This window comes from Pinus tabuliformis, chromosome 8 (assembly GCF_031772625.1).
Source record: "Pinus tabuliformis cultivar Carrire ecotype Pingquan chromosome 8, CPIR1, whole genome shotgun sequence".
NCBI lineage: Eukaryota > Viridiplantae > Streptophyta > Pinopsida > Pinales > Pinaceae > Pinus > Pinus tabuliformis.
The window spans coordinates 811895796-811903099 of record NC_142294.1 but is presented as its reverse complement, the minus strand read 5'-3'; positions in this window follow the sequence as shown (position 1 = coordinate 811903099).

Genomic DNA, 7304 nt, shown 5'->3' with positions numbered 1-7304 from the left:
TGCGAGTTACTCCCTTGACTAGATGGTTGATGAATGAGTGTCAAAGGATGTTCATCCATATACAACTAGTTGCCCTCCTTCTAGTGCCAGAAATTTTGACAGTGCTGGACCTGCCAACATTCAGTGGATCACCCTGGTATAAAGTCCCAACTAGACCTCAGACCGTTTGGTGCGGGTTTCCCATCTGGTATGATGGCCCGATTGACATTATCTTAAGGATTTACCTCAACTTTTTCTTGTTAGCACAGGAGAGTAGTCTACTTTGTCTTCGAGAAGTGATGTTCGCGTGCTTGGTAATTGATAGTGTACTTGTGTCAATGGTTCTTTCACTATAGTGGGAGAGGGTGGGAGTGAGTCTCAAGTGGGTTGGGATGAAGTCCCAACTCAGGTAGGAACACACAACATAACAGGACGTGCACATCTTCTGGAGGAGCAGTCCACATGGATGCAGGAGTCACAACACACAAGGTAAGATAACATGTACAACACTCAACAGATGAGTCTACATGAGTGCAACAGTTGTTATGGCAACTTTTATGTGAAAGTTCTGTCTAATGTCCAACGATATATCCACCATGGGTGAGACAACATTAACAACATATACAACACATTTTAATTAACAATAAGTGAAATAAGTTCAAGTGTTCAACACAGGTTAAAGAAACATGCATTACAAGTGTTCAAGTTTAGTCTTACAACAGCTACAACACGTGTGAAAACATGCTGGTCTGTTAGTAAGCTTCCGAATTAAGAGAAATTTCCAAGACACATCGTTACACTATACATCACTAACCTCGATCACGGGGCGTTGGAGCCACTACTTATTCCTCAAAGAAAATATTAGACTCTCTTGGCTCTGTGGGAGGAGCTAAGCTGAAAAATTCCTTTGCATGTAGAAATGAGGTGGTATTTATAGCCAAGGGTGAAACTAACCCTTCTAGTTGTTTGACTACCCTCATGACTTTTTGAATTGCATGACCTTTCAACTTTACATGACTCTTTGTACAACAAATGGGTCTCTTGGACTTCCACGTTACATTACATTGATTTGAAAACATGGCCCATAGTGGAGATGTGGAAATCATGACTCATGACATGACTCGACATGACAATGTTGGCACATTCGTGTTGCTACTAGAGTGGATGTCAAGTTGTAATGCTGTTGGGTGATAGATGTATTCATGGTGTATCATAGCTTCACCTCCACATGGAAAAGTGAGCAGAGTCTTCAATGGTTGTTGGTTCACTTGATGTTTCTTTAGCACATTTCTCCTTCCTTAAATGTTGGAAGGTTTTGACAGACTCATCCGTTCATGAAAGGTGCATGTTCATCCGTTCATTCGTCAGTGAGCACATCTTGCATATTTTCGCGTTTGTCCATCCGCAAACTCATCTTTGCATGATCATCCATTCGCGAGCACATTTCTTCACATGCATTATTCATTCATCCATTGGTGAACCTCTCCTTCTGCATGTGCTCACTTCGTTCATCCCATTTGTCATCGCGCGCCATGTTGGTTGGTGTACCTATACCTATTGTCACTCATGATGAGACGACATCAAATCCAGAAAACTCCTAGTCTACAATGACACATGATCATTTTGGATGTAGGTGACTAGGAGAGGCAACAAGGTTGCAAGGTGGGATGATGGCTAGCACTACTGATGAAAACTGCGCAAGAGTCACTATGTGATGAAGATGAGAAATCTAAGTTGATAGTGACTGTCTGCGAGGTCTAGCCGGCTGGAAGGAAGAACTTCACAAATTTTGGGAGGGACAATCTGGGCAGCAGAAAATCAAGGGAGATAGAATGTGTGCATTTCCAGAATGAGTTGGCAGTAAGGGATTGAAAGCAAAATTTTCACAATTTTTTGGAGGAACCAGCGGGGCTGCAAGAAGGATTAGCATGCAGCAATTGTGCAATTTTTTGGAGGAATTGGCAGGAATTTGGAAGCCAAAACTATGTAATTCCTGGAGGGAATTGGCAGTTGGCTGCTAGGTCACTCGCAGTAGAAGATCTGCAATTTCCAAATGGGATAGGCATTAAATTGATGGGTGGTTGGTAGCAGAAACTACGCAATTCTTGGAGGGAACTGGCAGTCTGTTGCTGGCAAGGGAAACTGCACTGAGGCTAGGAGGTCAGCCTGTTGATCATCACTGCGCAATTTTTGAGTTGAGTAGACTGCTTGGTAGTAGAAGGACTTCTCATGAAAAATGCACAATTTTTTGGATGAGCAGCGGGTCTACTATTGGGAGGACTGACTAGGAAAGTTGTGTAATTTTCTCGGGAGACAAGGACGGGCATTGGGTGACTTTCCAACCTGTTTGCACATTTTCCTCAGTCAACAGATTGGGTAAGGTTAGTAGCCTCTGTGAAATTTTTGAGGGGAGTGAGTCCCAGGGTGGCTGCTAGGTCCCACTCTCCGGGTGGCTAGCATGGAAGTTCATTGGATCACTCACAGGAAACTCAACTTGAAAAGACTTGCTTGGTGCTTCTACGCTGTTTTGGGTGACAGTCATTCAAGTTGATGGTGGGGCGATGGTCCAACTGTCAGAGGGAATTCTGGTCATCGCAACTGAGAAAATTGACTAAGTGTGTGAACGAGTGAAAGATGCAAATGTGATCTTACAAAGACACACCAACATGACTTGATGACGTGATGACTCAAGCCAACTAGACACACATCTTCGACATGACTGACTGATGGTGCAAGCGACAAGCGTGACACTCGCGATTGGTTGTTGATCAGTGGTGATGATGCTTGTACGACAGTGGCCATGACTCCGTGTGTGAGCACGACATATTCTTTCATAGAAAACACAACAAGTGCACACGAAGAAAATACTTTGAGCATAATGAGAACAATGGTTGCAAGCATGAATTTAACATCAACATTCAAGACTTGGTGAAATGAATAAGAAAGGAAAATGCTAAGACTCACACTAGCTCACAGAGTGAACCCGAGTGTGTGTAGTCATCAAGTGAAACTCTCAAGGGAGGCTCTGAAATTGGGTGTAGGCCAAATTTTGGAGGGTGGTTGTAGCTGCTACAACACAACATCAACGTAGTTTTTCCTACCAGCAACTCCCAACAGTTGACTACTAGTATCCTCTAGGAATTGCGTAGTTTTTCCTGTCAAGCTCCAGCAGCTGACTACCAATTCCCTCTAGGAATTGCACAGTTTCTGTTGCAAAGGTACAAATAGCCAGTTGCCAGTTCCCTCCAGGAATTATGCAGTTTTTGCTGCCAAGGTCCCATCAACTAGCTGCTAGTTCCCTCCAGGAATTGCACAATTTTGGCTGTTAGGCTCCCACTGCATGATCCTTCCAAAAATTGCACAAATTTTGTCTACCTAGCCTTCATGCAGCCCAGACTGCTCCTCCCAAAAATTGTGCAAATTTTTTCTCTAGCTTAGCCAGACCTCGGGGAAAATCACTATCGATCTGGATTGCATGTCTCCATCTCTCAGTGACTTCTATGCAGTTTTCACCAGCAGTTCCCGGAGCCTCCATCTAAGCTCGAAACTTACAACCTTGTCTTCTCTCCCAGTCACCTTCATCCGAAATGATCATGCATCATGGTAAACTAGGATGTTTATGGAATTGATGTGTCTCGTCATGAGTGACTACAGATATAGGTACATAAAAAAACATGGTGCGATGACATATGGGATGAACAAAGGGAGAACATGTAGAAGGACATGTTCACCAATGAACTAACAAATGATGCATGCAAAGAGAAGTGGTTGCGAATGTACGATCATGCAAATATTTTTTCATAGACGAATGGATAGACAAAAATGTGAGGATGTGTTTGCACACAGATAGACGGATGGAAGAACATGCACTCTTTGAGAACGAAAGAAACTGTCAAGCATGCCAACATACAAATAAGGAGGAACATGTGAATGAAACATCAAGTGAACCCAACGACCATCGAGGAATATGCACACTTTTCCATGTGGAGGTGAAGCTGTGACACACTATGAGGACATCTATCACCTAGAAAAACTGCAACTCGACATGCACACGAACAACAGCATGACTGTACCAACACTATCATGTCAAGTCATGTCATGAGTCATGTCATCCACACCTCTATTTTTTTCCATACTTTCAATTAATGTAATGTAATGTGGAAGTCTAAGAGACCCACTTATCATATGAAGAGTCATGTAAAGTCGAAGGGTCATGGAAGTCAAACTGTCATGAGGGAAGTTGAACAACCACAAGGGGTTAGTTTCACCCTTGGTTATAAATTCCCCCTCATATGTAAATGCAAAAATTTTCACCTTATCTCCTCCCACATAGCCTTGAGAGTCTATAATATTTTCTTTGAGGAGTAAGTAGTGGCTCCAACGCCCCACCCATGGGGTTAGTGATGTATGGGGAATGATGTGTCTTGGAACTTTTGCTTAATTTAGAAGCCTGCTAACATGCTATCACGTTTTCACACATGTTTTGTAACGGTTGTAAGAGTAATCTTGAACACTTGTAATTCATTTTTCTTTAACCTGTGTTTAACGCTGGAACTCATTCGATTGTTGTAATACATATATATTAATGAAAATGTGTTGTATGAATTGTTAATGTTGTCTTTCCCTTGTTGGTTACCTCCCCAGACACCAGACATACCTTTCACGTAAAATTTCTATAATGATGGCTGCACTCGCATGGACTCCTCTGCTGTGTGTTGTTCATGTTATATTTCCTTCTATGTTGTGACTGCTGCATCCATGTCGACTACTACTCCAAAAGCTATGCACGTCTTGTTGTGTTCTGTGGTCCTAACAGAGTTGGGGCTTCTTTTCATTTGACTTGGGACTCACTCCCACCCTCTACCTCTATAGTCAAAGAACCATTTGCACAAGTAATAGTAGAAATCACTAGGTACGCGAACCTCACTACTCGAAGACAAAGGAGACCATTCTCCTATGCTAACAAGCAAGAGCTAAGGCAAATATTTAAGATAATGGAAACTAGGCCATCATATCAGATGGGACTCCCACACCACATGGTGTGAGGTCTAGTTGGGACTTCATACCGGGGTGATCCCCTGAATGTTGGTGCGTCCAACATTGTCAACATAATGCAATATTTTCTGGTGATGTTTCTAAAAGTTACAATAGGCGAAGGAGAGCTTTGAAGGTGTGGAAATTTATAGCCATCATTGTTGCTTTCAACATCCTTTCCATCAATGAAAAAAAACAGCAGCTTTCCCACCCCGTTCTTTGTGTTAGAATGGATTTTAAACACCAATTACCATTGGTCACTGAAGGCATCTTCTAACCCCTTACGATCATTCATGTTTTTAGCATGTTACACAAGACTGTCTACATGTTTTGTCCATAATCTCTAGCAACATTTCATACGATTGGAGAGATTAATGTGGAAAGAGAAGAACAATAGCTTTATTGCGTTATCCAAACTTAAAATTCTTGAACCTACTATTCAACCAGCTCTTAAACATTACTACTCCTCTATCTATCTATGGATTCTCATCCGAGCCTTTGCACAAAAGGTGATGATAGTCATTTTAAAACAGTAAGTTGTTATTTCGCTCACCCACACAACTGTATCATTTCCTTGTACTTCGTCCACCTAACATGTATACAAAACAAGTCAAGATCTTCCATCGTCTTCAAAATATGATTGAAGTCATGACTTCAATAATATTTTTAAGAGTCTTTCCCCATAACGATGGTTGTCGAACTCAATATTGAAATATGATTTCCCTGGTAGGGTTCCGATAAGGTTTTGGTTTCCTTCAAGTGCTGATGGTTACCAATAAAGTAGTGTTAATTAATTTTCCCTTATAGTTACAACTTTTGTTTTATATGCTTTACTAGCGCTAAAGAAAGTGATTGTTTACCCATTATAACTAACGGATATGCCAATAAACCATTATTATTGTCAACCCTTAAATCAGTCTCGTACGGTAAACAATTATTAACCTTGCATGTATGATCAACAGTTTGTATGAACCAATTTTTTTTTTTAGCTTCTTACTTTTGATTGACTAGTGACATTATATAACTTATATAGGAAAAAGGGTGAATTTTCTTTAGTTCTTAATCCCCATTCCTTTATCTAAACATTTTTAATACATAGATTCCATCATAAAGAATCCAAATTTAACACTTATACCTAGACCCTTTAGTAAACTTTGTGGTAGTGAAATATGCTATGGAGGTGCATTGGCCCATAGGCCACAAGGTTTGAACTCGAAGCTCCAATACTATTTGTAACAAACCTCTTGAGCCTACCCTGGAAATTAGATAACAGGGCTCCCATTCTGGTGAATTTTTTTCTTTATTTATCGTTAAGATTCAACCCTTTCCTAGGGTATATTTAGTCCATCATTATATCATCATTATTATTTATAAAATAGACTCCATAGTCATTATCAATTTTACTATAGAGTGGTTTTGATGTGGAATTTTAAGCCTATCTATAAGGCTTATGTGTCAGATCAATATTAAGCATGATTTACTAGTTGTAGGAAATGACTAACCATAACATGCAACCCATAATAATTCCTTGATTAATCCACCTAACATTAATGGGCATTAATTTAAATCTATTGTATCTACCATGGCCATACATCATGATTATAGTCTTTCTTTCATCATGCATAACTAAATATTTTAGCATAAGTACATACAAGTCCTAGAACAAGCACGATATGGATAATCTGTTTCTCATACCATACACTTATAAATATTACAACTATTCCGCTAGCATAAACATTTTCTAAGTTATGACACAACACTAGAGATATCATTTCATTATAGGCATACTTGGTACCTTCGTCAACTTGGTGATATTCAAGTTAAATTCATCAAATATCTACATTCAAGTTAGATTCACTAGATATGTTACATACCCATATATGCATTTAACTAAAATGAGACACCATCAATTCCTTATGCACCCTACAAGAGAATGTAACTTCATTATGCATGACATAGATCATGGTGAACCCTTGACAATACTATGGGAGACATTGCTTCATAACTATTCCACATGCATGGACATATGCAAAACACTAGAGCATGATATCCTTCCTTATTCAATGTAAAGATAATCATAATAACTTTGACATGCATATGAGATCACACGACAATCACATGCATTATTTAATTCATCATTTCCATAAGAGAGGTAATTAATAAATCCATATTGCTAAATTATATGATTTAACATCCTAATAAGTAAGGATTAACATGAAACACATACCATGCAAGTGAATCTCATCAGAATGGAGGAAAAACACCAGTAAATATACTAATACATAATCATC